The 16,383-nt window shown below is 37.1% G+C and overlaps 1 protein-coding gene across 1 annotated transcript in view; it reads left to right on the top strand.

Annotated features, from left to right (window-relative positions):
- ADAMTS6 (ADAM metallopeptidase with thrombospondin type 1 motif 6) overlaps nt 1-16,383 on the top strand; it is a 333,888-nt gene that overhangs the window by 237,180 nt on the left and 80,325 nt on the right. The window lies entirely within an intron of this gene.

The raw sequence follows: 16,383 nt of genomic DNA, 5'->3' as shown, positions 1-16,383 counted from the left end.
GGATTATAGGTGTGAGCCATCATGCCTGGCCTTGTTTCAGTTTTTTATTTTGTGTCTTTAAGAAATTTATGTTATATCCATGTGGTCCAGTTTATTGACATAAAATTGATCATAACATTCTCTTGTTATGCTGTTTAATATTTATAAAATCTGTAGTGATGTATGCTTTCATTTCTGGGATTGATAATTTGTGTTTTCACTGTTTTTCTTGGTCAGTCTTGTTTGGGATTTATCAATTTTATTAGTATTTTCAAAGAACCAAATTTTGGCTTTGGTACTCTTTTCTGTAATTTGTCTTTTTTCTAGCTTATTAATTTTTGCTCTTATAGTTATTATTTTCTTATTTATTTTCAGTTTCTTTTGCTCTTTTACATTTCCAAAATTTGATATTTTATAGCTTTTAGTTCAAACTATTTTATTTACCTTGTGAGTTCTTTGACCCTACTTAGAACTCTTTTGTTTTAATTTCCAAATATTTGAAATTTTCTAGAATTTTTTGTTGTTCATATATAATGTAATTGCATTAAGATTAGAGAATAGGCCAGGTGTGGTGGCTCATGCCTGTAATCTCAGCACTTTGGGAGGCCAAGTTGGGAGGATTTCCTGAGCCCAGGAGTTGGAGACCACCCTGGGCAACATAGTGAGATCTTGTCCATACAAAAAAATAAAAAATTAGCTGGGTGTGGTAGCACATGCCTGTAGTCTCAGCTACTCAGGCGGTTGAGGTGGGAGGATCACTTGAGCTCAAGAGGTGGAAGCTACAGTGAGCTATGATCACACCACGGTAGAGTGAGATCCTGTCTTAGAAAAAAAGAAAGAAAAAGATTAGAGAATACTCTTTTCTTGGTGAATGTTCTATGTATACTTGGAAAGTGATGTTTTCTGCAGTTATTGGCTACATATAGTGTTCTATAGATATCTATGAGATCAGCTTGGTTGAGAATGCTGTTTTCAGTCTTTTATATTTCTGATTTTTTTCTACTCATGTTCTATCAATTATTGAGAGTGCTGTGTTAAAATCTCCAACTATTATATGGCTTTGCTTTCATTTTTAGAAAGATTTTGCTTCATGTATTTGAATCTTTTTTATTAGGTGCATATACCTTTGAGATTGTTTTGCCATAGTATAGGAGAAGAAGAAGTGTCTGAAATAATTTACAGACTTAATAATTACCATCTACATAATTTCATGCATAGTGAATTAATCTTAAGTTCATACTAAGCATTAACTTAAGGTAATTGGTTAATATGACCTTTCATTTAGAAAACCATTTTAAATTCTTTCTGGAATTAATAACTGTATTAGTCAGGGTTCTCTAGAGGGACAGAACTGATGGAATATATATAAAGGGAAGTTTATTAAGTATTAGTTCACACGATCACAAGGTCCCACAATAGGCCATCTTCAGGCTGAGAAGCAAGGAGAGCCAGTCTGAGTTTCAAAATTGAAGAACTTGGAGTCAAATGTTCGAGGGCAGGAAGCATCCAGCATGGGAGAAAGATGTAGTCTGGAAGGCTAGGCCAGTCTCTCTTTTCACATTTTTCTGCCTGCTTATATTCGAGCAGCGCTGGCAGCTGATTAGATTGTGCCCACCCAGATTAAGGGTGGGTCTGCCTTTCCCAGGCCACTGACTCAAATGTTAATCTCCTTTGGCAATACCCTCACAGACACACCGAGGATCAATACTTTGTATCCTTCCATCCAATCAAGTTGACACTCTGTATTAACCATCACAACAGCCTTACCTTTTTTTCCCCAGTTTCACTGAGATATAATTGACAAATAAAAATTGTATATAGTTAAGGTGTACAATGTAATGTTTTGATATACATATATGCTGTGAAATGATTACCATAATCAAGCTAATTAATGTATCCGTCACCTCACATATTTACCTTTTTTGTGTGTATGATGTGAATACCTAAGATCTACTCTCTTAACAAATTTAAAGTATACTATACATTATTCTTAACTATACTATATTAGATCTCTAGAACTGATCCCTCGTATAACTGAAAGCTTGTACCCTTTGAGCAACATCTCCCTATTTCCACCCAATCCCTGATAAGCTCTCTGTGTTTCTATGAGTTTGACTTTTTTAGATTCCACATATAAATGAGATCATACAGTATTTGTATCTGGCTTATTTCACTTAGCAATGTGCCCCAGGATTTCTTTATTTCTTTCTCATTTAAGATGGAATGATATTTCATTATATATGTCTGTATAAAACAATTTTCTTATCCATTCATCTGTTGACAGACACTTGGGTTGTTTCCATATCTTGACTAATGTGAATAATGCTTCAATGAATGTGGGAGTGTAGGTATCTCTTCAAGATAGTAATTTCATTTCCTTTGGATATATACCCAGAAGTGGGATTGCTGGATCATATGGTTATTCTATTTTTAATTTTTGGAGAAGCCTGCATACTGTTTTCCATAATGGCACTGCCAGTTTACATTCCCACCAATAATGTATATAAGAGTTTTCTTTTCTCCACATCCTTACCTACACTTGTGATCTTGTGACTTTTTTGTAATAGCCATCCTAACATATGTGAGGTAATATCTCATGGTGGTTTTTATTTGCATTTCCCTGATGATTAGTGATTTTGCACACCTTTTCATGTACCTGTTGCCATTTGTATCTCTTCTTTGGGAAAAAAAAGTCTATTCACATTCTTTGCCTATTTTTTAATTAGTTTTTTTTTAACTATTGAGTTGAATGAGTTCCTTATATGTTTTGGATATTTTCTCCTATTCTGTGGAATGCCTTTTCATTTTGTTGATTGTTTCCTTTGCTGTGCAGAAACTTTTTAGTTTGACATAGTCCCGCTTGTTTATTTTGGCATTTTTTGTCTGTGCTTTTGGTGTCATATCCAAAAAATCATTGCCAAGACCATTGTGCTGGAGCTTTGCCCTTATGTTTTCTTCTAGTAGTCTTACGTTTAATTCTTTAATCCCATTTCAGTTGATTTTTGTGTATGGTATAAGTATCCAATTTCTTTTTCTTACTTTCTTCTTTTTTTTTTTTTGCACGTGAACTTTTATTTTCCCCAACACCACTTATTGAAGAGACTATCCTCTCCTCACTCTATTTTCTTGGTACCTTTGTCAAAGATTAGTTGACTGTATATGCACAGGCTTATTTTCAGGCTTAATATTTGTTCCATTGCTCTACTTATCTGTTTTAATAAAGTACTATACTGTTCTGATTGCTACAGGTTAGTAATATAGTTCAAAATCAGGAAGTATGATGCCTCTAGCTTTGTTGTTCTTGCTCAAGATTGCTGTGGCTATCTGGAGTCCTTTTTAGTTTCAGACGAATTTTAGGATTGTTTCATACAGATTGCATCGAATCCATAGATCACTTTGGGAAGTATGGACATTTTGACTATATTGATCTTTCCAATCCATGAACACATCTTTCCATTAATTGTGTCTTTTTCAATTTTTTTCATCAGTGTTATACCTAAGTATTTTTATGCTATTGTAAATAAGATGGTTTTCCTAATTTCTATCTGATGTAATTCATTGTTAGTGTATAGAAATGGACTGATTTTTGTATGTTGATTTTTGTATCTGTATTTACTGAATTTTTGTATTTGTTTTAACAGTTAAAAAACTGGAGCCTTTAGGGTTTTCTATGTATAAGAATATGTTGTCAGCAAACAGAGACAATTATTCTTCTTCCATTCCATCTTGCATGCCTTTTATTTCTTTTTCTTGCTTACTTGCTCTGACTAGGACTTCAGTACTATGTTGAATAGAAATAGTGAGAATGGGCATCGTTACCTTGTTCCTGATCTTAGAGGAAAAAATGTCAGCCTTTCATCACTGAGTATGATGTTAGCTGTGGGCTTGTCATATGGTACATTTGTTGTGTTGAGGTATATCTTTCTGTACTTAATTTTTATATGAAAACATGTTGAATTTTGTCAGATGCTGTTTTTGCATCTATTGCGATGATCATTTGGATTTTGTCCTTCGTTTTGTTAATATGATGTATTACAGTGCCTGATTTGTGTATGTTGAACCATCCCTGCATCCTCAGGATAAACCCTACTTGATCATGGTGAATGATCCTTTTAATTTGCCATTTAATTAATTTGCTAGTATTTTGTTGAAAACTTTTGCATCCATGTTCATCAGGGATATTGGCCTTTAATTTTCTTTTCTGTTAGTATCCTTGTCTAGCTTGTTATCAGGGTAATGCTGCCCTCATAAAATGTATTTGGAGTATTCCCTTCTCTGCAATGTTTTTGAAAAAGTGTGAGAAAAATTGGTTTTAATTCTTCTTTAAAGGTTTGATATAATCACTGGTGAAGTATAATGTATTGCACTTTTATTTGATGAGAGGTTTGTTTTTTTTTTTACTGTTTCAACCTCTCTTCTTATTGTTCTGCTCAGATTTTCTATTTGTTCATGATTCAGTCTTTATTGTAAGTCTCTAGAACTTTATTCATTTCTTCTAGTTTATCTAACTTGTTGACATATAAGTGTTCATAGTAGTCTCATGGTCCTTTGCATTCCTGTACTGTCCATTGTAATGTCTCCTCTTTCATTTCTGATTTTTATTTGAGGCTTTTCTCTTTCTCTCCTAGTATAGCTAAAGGTATGTCAGTTTTGTTTATCTTCAAAAAAAAATCAATTCAATTTTGTTTATCTTTTCAATTTATTTTCTTTTCTCTATTTATTTCTGCCCTGAGCTTTGTTATTTCCTTCCTTCTTCTTTTTTTTTTAAGATTGTTTCCAACATTTTTTTAAATTTTATTATTATTATACTTTAAGTCTTAGGGTACATGTGCACAATGTACAGGTTTGTTACATATGTATACATGTGCCATGTTGGTGTGCTGCACCCATTAACTCATCATTTAGCATTAGGTATATTTCCTAATGCTATCCCTCCCCCGTCCCGCCACCCCACAACAGTCCCCGGTGTGTGATGTTCCCCTTCCTGTGTCCATGTGTTCTCATTGTTCAATTCCCACCTATGAGTGAGAACATGCGGTGTTTGGTTTTTTGTCCTTGCGATAGTTTGCTGAGAATGGTGGTTTCCAGCGTCATCCATGTCCCTACAAAGGACATGAACTCATCATTTTTTATGGCTGCATAGTATTCCATGGTGTATATATGCCACATTTTCTTAATCTAGTCTATTGTTGTTGGACATTTGGGTTGGTTCCAAGTCTTTGCTATTGTGAATAGTGCCACAATAAACATACGTGTGCATGTGTCTTTATAGCAGCATGATTTATACTCCTTTGGGTATATACCCAGTAATGAGATGGCTGGGTCAAATGGTATTTCTAGTTCTAGATCCCTGAGGAATCGCCACACTGACTTCCACAATGGTTGAACTAGTTTACAGTCCCACCAACAGTGTAAAAGTGTTCCTATTTCTCCACATCCTCTCCAGCACCTGTTGTTTCCTGGCCTTTTAATGATGGCCATTCTAACTGGTGTGAGATGGTATCTCATTGTGGTTTTGATTTGCATTTGTCTGATGGCCAGTGATGATGAGCATTTTTTCATCTGTCTTTTGGCTGCATAAATGTCTTCTTTTGAGAAGTGTCTGTTCATATCCTTCGCCCACTTTTTGATAGGGTTGTTTGTTTTTTTCTTGTAAATTTGTTTGAATTCATTGTGGATTCTGGATATTAGCCCTTTGTCAGATAAGTAGGTTGCAAAAATTTTCTCCCATTCTGTAGTTTTCCTGTTCACTCTGATGGTAGTTTCTTTTGCTGTGCAGAAGCTCTTTAGTTTAATTAGATCCCATTTGTCAATTTTGGCTTTTGTTGCCATTGCTTTTGGTGTTTTAGACATGAAGCCCTTGCCCATGCCTATGTCCTGAATGGTATTTCCTAGGTTTTCTTCTAGGGTTTTTATGGTTTTAGGTCTAATATGTAAGTCTTTAATCAATCTTGAATTAATTTTTTGTATAAGGTGTAAGGAAGGGATCCAGTTTCAGCTTTCTACATATGGCTAGCCAGTTTTCCCAGCACCATTTATTAAATAGGGAATCCTTTCCCCATTGCTTGTTTTTGTCAGGTTTGTCAAAGATCAGATAGTTGTAGAAAAGCGGCATTATTTCTGAGGGCTCTGTTCTGTTCCATTGGTCTATATCTGTGTTTTGGTACCAGTACCATGCTGTTTTGGTTACTGTAGCCTTGTAGTATAGTTTGAAGTCAGGTAGCGTGATGCCTCCCACTTTGTTCTTTTGGCTTAGGATTGACTTGGTGATGTGGGCTCTTTTTTGGTTCCATATGAACTTTAAAGTAGTTTTTTCCAATTCTCTGAAGAAAGTCATTGGTAGCTTGATGGGGATGGCATTGAATCTATAAATTACCTTGGGCAGTATGGCCATTTTCACGATATTGATTCTTCCTATCCATGAGCATGGAATGTTCTTCCATTTGTTTGTATCCTCTTTTATTTCATTGAACAGTGGTTTGTAGTTCTCCTTGAAGGTTTGTAGTTCTCCCTTGTAAGTTGGATTCCTAGGTATTTTATTCTCTTTGAAGCAATTGTGAATGGGAGTTCACTCATGATTTGGCTCTCTGTTTGTCTATTATTGGTGTATAAGAATGCTTGTGATTTTTGTACATTGATTTTGTATCCTAAGACTTTGCTGAAGTTGCCTATCAGCTTAAGGAGATTTTGGGCTGAGAAGATGGGATTTTCTAGATATACAATCATGTCATCTGCAAACAGGGACAATTTGACTTCCTCTTTTCCTAACTGAATACCCTTTATTTGCTTCTCCTGCCTGCTTGCCCTGGCCAGAACTTCCAACACTATGTTGAATAGGAGTGGTGAGAGAGGGCATCCCTGTCTTGTGCCAGTTTTCAAATGGAATGCTTCCAGTTTTTGCCCATACAGTGTGATATTGGCTGTGGGATTGTCATAGATAGCTCTTATTATTTTGAGATACGTCCCATCAATACCTAATTTATTGAGAGTTTTTAGCATGAAGGTTGTTGAATTTTGTCAAAGGCCTTTTCTGCATCTATTGAGACAATCATGTGGTTTTTGTCTTTGGTTCTGTTTATATGTTGGATTACATTTATTGATTTGCATATGTTGAACCAGCCTTGCATCCCAGGGATGAAGCCCACTTGATCATGGTGTATAAGCTTTTTGATGTGCTGCTAGATTCGGTTTGCCAGTATTTTATTGAGGATTTTTGCATCAATGTTCATCAAGGATATTGGTCTAAAATTCTCTTTTTTGGTTTTGTCTCTGCCAGGCTTTGGTATCAGGATGATGCTGGCCTCATAAAATGAGTTAGGGAGGATTCCCTCTTTTTCTATCGATTGGAATAGTTTCAGAAGGAATGGTACCAGCCCCTCCTTGTAACTCTGGTAGAATTCGGCTGTGAATGCATCTGGTCCTGGACTTTTTTTGGTTGGTAAGCTATTGATTATTGCCTCAATTTCAGAGCCTGTTATTGGTCTATTCAGAGATTCAACTTCTTCCTGGTTTAGTCTTGGGAGGATGTATGTGTTGAGGAATTTATCCATTTCTTCTAGATTTTCTAGTTTATTTTCGTAGAGGTGTTTATCATATTCTCTGATGGTAGTTTGTATTTCTGTGGGATCGGTGGTGATATCCCCTTTATCATTTTTTATTGCGTCTATTTGATTCTTCTCTCTTTTGTTCTTTGTTAGTCTTGCTAGCAGTCTATCAATTTTGTTGATCTTTTCAAAAACCCAGCTCCTGGATTCATTAATTTTTTGAAGGGTTTTTTGTGTCTCTGTTTCCTTCATTTCTGCTCTGATCTTAGTTATTTCTTGCCTTCTGCTAGCTTTTGAATGTGTTTGCTCTTGCTTCTCTATTTGTTTTAATCATGATGTTAAGGTGTCCATTTTAGATCTTTCCTGCTTTCTCTTGTGGGCATTTATTGCTATAGATTTCCCTCTACACACTGCTTTGAATGTGTCCCAGAGATTCTGGTATGTTGTGTCTTTATTCTCATTGGTTTCAAAGCACATCTTTATTTCTGCCTTCATTTCATTATGTACCCAGTAGTCATTCAGGAGCAGGTTGTTCAGTTTCCATGTAGATGAGTGGTTTTGAATGAGTTTCTTAATCCTGAGTTCTAGTTTGATTGCATTGTGGTCTGAGAGACAGTTTGTTATAATTGCTGTTCTTTTACATTTGCTGAGGAGAGCTTTACTTCCAACTATGTGGTCAATTTTGGAATAGGTGTGGTGTGGTGGTGAAAAGAATGTATAGTCTGTCGTTTTGGGGTGGAGAGTTCTGTAGATGTCTATTAGGTCTGCTTGGTGCAGAGCTGAGTTCAACTCCTGGATATCTCTGTTAACTTTCTGTCTGATTGATCTGTCTAATGTTGACAGTGGGGTGTTAAAGTCTCCCATTATTATTGTGTGGGAGTCTAAGTCTCTTTGTAGGTCACTAAGGACTTGCTTTATGAATCTGTGTGCTCCTGTATTGGGTGCATATATATTAGGATAGTCAGCTCTTCTTGTTGAATTGGTCCCTTTACCATTATGTAATGGCCTTCTTTGTCTCTTTTGATCTTTGTTGGTTTAAAGTCTGTTTTATCAGAGACTAGGATTGCAACCCCTGCCTTTTTCTGTTTTCCATTTGCTTGGTAGATCTTCCTCCATCCCTTTATTTTTAGCCTATGTGTGTCTCTGCACATGAGATGGGTTTCCTGAATACAGCACACTGATGGGTCTTGACTCTTTATCCAATTTTCCAGTCTGTGTCTTTTAATTGGAGCATTTAGCCCATTTGCATTCAAAGTTAATATCGTTATGTGTGAATTTGATCCTGTCATTATGATGTCAGCTGGCTATTTTGCTCATTAGTTGATGCAGTTTCTTCCTAGCCTTGATGTCTTTACAATTTGGCATGTTTTTGCAGTGGCTGGTACCAGTTGTTCCTTTCCATGTTTAGTGCTTCCTTCAGGAGCTCTTTTAGGGCAGTCCTGGTGGTGACAGAGTCTCTCAGCATTTGCTTTTCTGTAAAGTATTTTATTTCTCCTTCACTTATGAAGCTTAGTTTGGCTGGATATGAAATTCTGGGTTGAAAATTCTTTTCTTTAAGAATGTTGACTATTGGCCCCCACTCTCTTCTGGCTTGCAGAGTTTCTGCCGAGAGATCAGCTGTTAGTTTGATGGGCTTCCCTTTGTGGGTAACCCGACCTTTCTCTCTGGCTGCCCTTAACATTTTTTCCTTCATTTCAACTTTGGTGAATCTGAGAATTATGTGTCTTGGAGTTGCTCTTCTCAAGGAGTATCTTTGTGGCATTCTTTGTATTTCCTGAATTTGAATGTTGGCCTGCCTTGCTAGATTGGGGAAGTTCTCCTGGATAATATCCTGCAGAGTGTTTTCCAACTTGGTTCCATTCTCCCCATCACGTTCAGGTACACCAATCAGATGTAGATTTGGTCTTTTCACATAGTCCCATATTTCTTGGAGGCTTTGTTCATTTCTTTTTATTCTTTCTTCTCTAAACTTCTCTTCTCACTTCATTTCATTCATTTCATCTTCCATTACTGATACCCTTTCTTTCAGTTGATCACATCAGCTACTGAGGCTTCTGCATTTGTCACATAGTTCTCATACCTTGGTTTTCAGCTCCATCAGGTCCTTTAAGGACTTCTCTGCATTGGTGATTCTAGTTATCCATTCATCTAGTTTTTTTTTTTTTTTTTTTTTTTTTTCAAATTTTTAACTTCTTTACCATTGGTTCGAACTTCCTCTTGTAGCTCAGAGTAGTTTGATCGTCTGAAGCCGCCTTCTCTCAACTCGTGAAAGTCATTCTCCATCCAGCTTTGTTCCGTTGCTGGTGGGGCGCTGCATTCCTTTGGAGGAGGAGAGGCACTCTGCTTTTTAGAGTTTCCAGTTTTTCTGCTCTGTTTTTTCCCCATCTTTGTGGTTTAATCTCCCTTTGGTCTTTGATGATGGTGATGTACAGAAGGGTTTTTGGTGTGGATGTCCTTCCTGTTTGTTAGTTTTCCTTCTATCAGACAGGACCCTCAGCTGCAGGTCTGTTGGAGTTTGCTAGAGGTCCACTGCAGACCCTGTTTGCCTGGGTGTCAGCAGTGGTGGCTGCAGAACAGCAGGCATTGGTGAACCGCAAATGCTGCTGCCTGATCATTCCTCTGGAAGTTTTGTCTCACAGGAGTACCCGGCCGTGTGAGGTGTCAGTCTGCCCCTACTGGGGGAGGCCTCCCAGTTAGGCTACTCGGGGGTCAGGGACCCACTTTAGGAGGCAGTCTGCCCGTTCTCAGATCTCAAGCTGCGTGCTGGGAGAACCACTACTCTCTTCAAAGCTGTCAGACAGGGACATTTAAGTCTGCAGATGTTACTGCTGTCTTTTTGTTTGTCTGTGCCCTGCCCCCAGAGGTGGAACATACAGAGGCAGGCAGGCCTTTTTGAGCTGTGGTGGGCTCCACCCAGTTTGAGCTTCCCAGCATTTTGTTTACCTAATCAAGTCTCTGCAATGGCGGGCGCCCTTCCCCCAGCCTCGCTGCCGCCTTGCAGTTTGATCTCAGACTGCTGTGCTAGCAATGAACGAGACTCTGTGGGCGTAGGACCCTCCGAGCCAGTTGCAGGATATAATCTCCGGGTGTGCCGTTTTTTAAGCCCATTGGGAAAGCGCAGTATTAGGGTGGGAGTGACCCGATTTTCCAGGTGCTGTCTGTCACCCCTTTCTTTGACTAGGAAAGGGAATTCACTGACCCCTTGAGCTTCCTGGGTGAGGCAATGACTCGCCCTGCTTTGGCTCGTGCACAGTGTGCTGCACCCACTGTCCTGCACCCACTACCTGGCACATCCCAGTGAGATGAACCTGGTACCTCAGTTGGAAATGCAGAAATCACCCATCTTCTGTGTCGCTCACGCTGGGAGCTGTAGACCAGAGCTGTTCCTATTCGGCCATCTTGGCTCCTCCCCACTCTCCTTCTTCTAACTTTGGGGTTAGTTTGTTCTTCCTTTTCTAGTTACTTGAGGTGTAAAGTTAAGTTGTTTGAAATCTTTCTCCTTTTTTCATGTTAGACATTTATTGCTATAATCCTTTTTCCTTGAAGCGCATCTGCAGCATCTCATAAGTTTTGGAATGTTGTGTTTCTATTTTTGCTTGCCTTAAGGTTTTTTGTTCGTTTTGTTGTTGTTGTTTGTTTGTTTGTTTTTCAGACAGAATCTCATTTAGTCATCCAGGCTGGAGGGCAGTGGTGCAATCTTGGCTGACTGCAACCTCCACTTCCCAGGGTCAAGTGATTCTCCTGCCTCAGCCTCCCGAGTAGCTGGGATTACAGACGTGTACCACCATGACCAGCTAACTTTTTGTAGTTTTAGTAGAAACTAGGTTTCAATATTTTGGCCTGGCTGGTCTCGAACTCCTGACCTCAAGTGATCCACCTACCTCGGCCTCCCAAAGTGGTGGGATTACGGGTGTGAGCCACTGCACCCGGCCGCAGGTCATAAGATACTTTTAGATTGACTTTTTTATTTCTTCTTTATTGATTGTTCAGGAGCATGTTCTTTAATTTCCACATATTTGTGAATTTTCCAGTTTTCTTTTTGTAACTGATTTCTAGTTTTATACCATTTTGGTCAGAAAAATGCTTGATATGATTTCAATCTTAAATGTGTTAAGACTTGTTTTGTGGCCTAACATATATGTATCCTGGAAAATTTTCTGTGTGGGCTTGAAAAGGCAGTATCTTTTGATGCTTCTAGATGGAATTTTTTGTATGTCTATTAATTGTATTTGCTCTAAAGTATAATTCAAGTGCATCTTTTTCTTATTGTTATCCTGTATCGATGATCTATCCATTGTTGAAAGTAGACTACTGAAGTATCTTCCTATTGAATTGCTGTTTATTTCTCTCATTGTATTTTAATATTGCTTTATATATTTAGGCACTCCAATGTTGGGTGCATATTTACAATGGTAAATTGTACTGAATTCATGAATTGACTCCTTTATCATTATATAATGACTTTTTTTGTGTCTTATTACAGTTTTTGACTAATAGCCTATTTTGCCTGGTATAAGTATAGCTCTCCCAGCTCCCTTTTGGTTTCTGTTTCCATGGAATATATTTTCCCATCACTTAACTTTTAGACTATGTGTGTTATTAAATCTGAAGTGAGTCACTTGTAGGCAATATAGAGTTGTCTTGTTTTTTTTAAAAAAAAAATTCGTTTTGTTTTTCATTGTAGAATTGAATGTATTTACATTTAAAGTAATTATTTTTCAATAATTACTGAATAATTATTGAAAAATAATTACTTACTAGTTACTACTTACTAGTTATATCTTGTCAATTGTTTTTGGCAGTTTTGTAGACTTTTTTTGTTCCTTTATTTTTCTTTGCTGTCTTCCTTTGTAATTTGATGATTTCTGTAGTAGTATGCTTTGATTTCATATATATATATATACACACATACACATCTGCTATAGGCATTTTGCTTTGTGATTACCATGAGGCTTATATAAAAATCTATAGTTATAATAGTCTGTTTTAAGCTGTTAGCAACTTACCTTTAATCATATACAAAAATTTGACACTTTTACTCTTCTATTTTATATTTTTCATGTTACAGTCTACATCTTTTTATATTGTAGTCCATTCACAAATTAGTGTAGCTATCAGCCTCTTCTGGCCTGCAGGGATTCTGCTGAGAAATCTGCTCATAGACCTATGGAGTTCCCTTGTATGTTCTGAATCTTTTTTCTCTTGCCTTCAAAATTCTTTGTCCTTGATTTTTGACAGTTTAATTATAATGTGTGTGTGAAGTCTTCATTGGGTTCAGCCTTATTCGAGATCTTTGAGCTTCATGTATTTGAATGTCCATATTGCTCTCTAGATTTGGGAATTTTTCAGCCATTATTTCTTAAAATAAGCCTATTCCACTTTCTTTTCCATCTAAGATTCCTATAATGTGAAAATGTCGTTATCTTTGTGATGTCCCATAAATCCTTTTTATTCTTTTTCCTCTGACTGGAGATTTTTAAATCACCCCTCTTCAAGTTCATAGATTCTTTCTTCTGCTGGATCAAGTCTACTGTTGACGCTCTCTTGTTACATTTTTCATTTTATTCATTGTTTTCTTTACCTCCAGAATCTGTTTTTATTAATGATTTCTATCTCTTTATTGAACTTCTGACTTTGTTCATGTATTGTTTTTCTGATTTCATTAAGTTGTCTGTGTTCTCTTATAGCTCCCTCACCTTCCTTAAAACAATTATTTTGAATTATTTTTCATGCCATTCATAGATCTCCATGTCTTTAGGGTTGGTTATTGGAATATTACCATGTTTCTTTGGTGGTATCATGTTTTCTTGATTTTTCTTCTGGTTCCTTGAAGTATTGTGTTGCTGTCTTTGCATTTGGAGAACGCAGTCTTTACTAACTGGCTTCCAGAGAAAAATGTCTTCACCAAACAGCCCAGTTAAAGATTCTGAGGCTCTCTCAGACCTTTTCTATGGATGTGCCTACTCCACGCCTCTTATTCTCTCTTGGGGAGGAATTCTTAAGAATGTGTCCGTCTCTGGATTCCACAAAGCTGGACCAGGTGCTGAGAGCCTCCTGTTTGTTTTTTCTAGGGTGGTTCCCTAAATGCTCAAGTTGTATGACTTCTCCCAATCCTGCAAAGTTGTGTTGGCTGTCTGCATAAAATGCTTACTTTCAGTCCATGGGAGCATGCTTGGGCTGCTGGCCTACAGCAGTTGGGGGAGGATGGGGCATGCAGAGTTTTTGAGGCAACTGTTGACTAGTTGTGAGGTGGCCCATAGGCAAAACATCTCAAATGGCTCACGAGTTGGCTTCCCAACAGAGTCCATGGAGTGGTTACTTGGGCCTATGGCCTCTCTTCTCTGCTCCCAGCCTCTTCCAACCACTTAGCCATGCTGATCACCTCAGTATTCTGGATGAGGCAAGAAAACAGTGGGACTCTTGGGCAGCATCCCACACAGCTAGGGGAACTTGGTGCCTACTCTCTATACTCTCACTTTCCCCTGTGGGAGAGTTACAGGCTGGGGAGGGTGGCAGGGAGTCTCTCTTTTCACTGAGCTGTGCTGCCTTGAGGGAGGTGTGATACAGGTGAAATGAAACTGGTCTTAAACCTCTTCAATTTGTCTGTTTGGGGATTTTTTTTTTCCTCCAATGGCATGCTGGAACTTTTCTGCTGGAGTCCCATAAAGGTACACTTGTCTATAAGTAGCTGTCAAAATTGATCCTTCTGCAGGGAGATGATAGTAGAAAGCTCCTCTTCCCCCATCTTGCTGATGTCACTCTAATGGTACCTTTTCTGAAAGCTCATTGTATCAGAAGAAGCTGAAGACATCTTCAGCAGTAAACAAGAAACTTATTCCCATTTTCATCACATAGTATAGTGGGCTAAGGAATATAACCATAGTATTTATATGTCCTGCTTATCAAATATTACATTACATAATTAATGTTAAAATTGAATAAACAGAAGACTCAGCTTCTCTTTTTAAAGCCTAATGCATAAAATGCTATATTAATTTCCAAAGCATTATGATAAAAAAATGAGAGAAGAACTGTATTGAGTAATAATGAAAAAATTTCCAGTAAGATTCATGGACATTTAGGGTAATTTAATTCATGAGAATCATATAAAAATAAATGCAAGGCCGGGCGCGGTGGCTCACGCTTGTAATCCCAGCACTTTGGGAGGCCGAGGCGGGTGGATCACGAGGTCAGGAGATCAAGACCATGGTGAAACCCCGTCTCTACTAAAAATACAAAAAAATTAGCCGGGCGTAGTGGCGGGCGCCTGTAGTCCCAGCTACTCGGGAGGCTGAGGCAGGAGAATGGCGTGAACCTGGGAGGCGGAGCTTGCAGTGAGCCGAGATTGCGCCACTGCACTCCAGCCTGGGCGACAGAGCGAGACTCCGTCTCAAAAATAAATAAATAAATAAATAAATAAATAAATAAATAAATAAATAAATAATAAATAAATAAATAAATAAATAAATAAATAAATAAATAAATAAATGCAAGTAGTTTTATTATCAGTTTGGGAAGAAATTATTTTATTTATTACTTGTTATTTCTATGCTCAGTATGGCAAAATTATCATTAACCTAACACTAAAAATCACATTTATAAGTTAGATAGAATCTCTATAGCCTAGAAACATTGAAAATGGAAGAAAACATAGACTGAGGCCAGAGATTGTAAGTTGGCAATTTAGGGACCAGTTTTTATCTACATACATATTTTAGCCTGCCACAGTATTTTTTTTAACAAAACTTCGAATTGTTACTTTTAAAAACAAGAAGAGATTAGATGGAAAAAAAACTTGTTTTCATCTTGTCTTGAAAAAACAGACTGACAATATTGGACTATCTTCTTGCATAACAACATTCAACTGTAGCAATGATCTCCTATACTGGAATGTGCTCTCTCTAATTTATTATTGACTCTACCACCCAGTCTATTTTCTTTTTCTTTGCTTACCGTCAACCTGCAGAAACATGATTTCTAAGAACTTCACTGAGATGCAGGCATGTCATTTCATCTTTCTGCTTTATTTCCTTTATTAGAAGTAGTCTTCTTTATTTCAAAGAGAAATTTTAGCAGCATAATTAGATATGGTCAAAGTGATGAAATAGAATTACAAAAGAAAATATTTTGTCATTATTTTAGTCAATAATTACATACTTACAAATAGTAGCTTTATCTTGTGCTGCTTTTAATACAAGAAGTCCACATTTATTGCTATTTTTCCGGTATACTGTAGTTATGATATGTACTCTGTTTTTTAAAATTGCAGTTACCTAAGCCTGTTTTTAACTTCAGCCTTAAAAAACACAAATTTCAATGACAAAATGAAAATGTTCAAGTTGCTGTATGTATTTATTCTCAAAATTAGTGTTTTAATTATTCAAATGTAATACTATATTTTATATTTATCTTTAATTAATTTCATAAGAATTAATCAAATTTAAAGCTATAATTAATTTTAGTTTTGATTTGCTAATCTCATAAAAATTTATATCCATGCTAAAGCCAAGTTCACAGACTATGATATGCTTAAGGCAGGTACAAATTTAGTTTTATTTTATAACTACCATATCCTTGCTTGATGTAGCAGAGTTTTTGTATCAGCTTCAGTAACATATGTAGCAGAAACTTCTATTTGTTAGACAAGGTTATTTTTTCAAGCATCCTTAAAGTTTATTTTGTTGGGTTTTTTTTAAAAATTGTTTTTCTTGGCCAGGCACAGTGTCTTACGCCTGTAATCCCAGCACTTTGGGAGGCCAAAGCAGGTGGATCACCTGAGGTCAGGAGTTCAAGGCCAACCTGACTAACATGGTGAAACCCTGTCTCTACTAAAAATACAAAAATTAGACGGGCATCGTGG

Source organism: Hylobates moloch, unplaced genomic scaffold (assembly GCF_009828535.3).
Source record: "Hylobates moloch isolate HMO894 unplaced genomic scaffold, HMol_V3 SCAFFOLD_23, whole genome shotgun sequence".
NCBI lineage: Eukaryota > Metazoa > Chordata > Mammalia > Primates > Hylobatidae > Hylobates > Hylobates moloch.
Note: the sequence above shows the minus strand (reverse complement) of the source record. Positions and strands in the feature narration are given on the sequence as shown.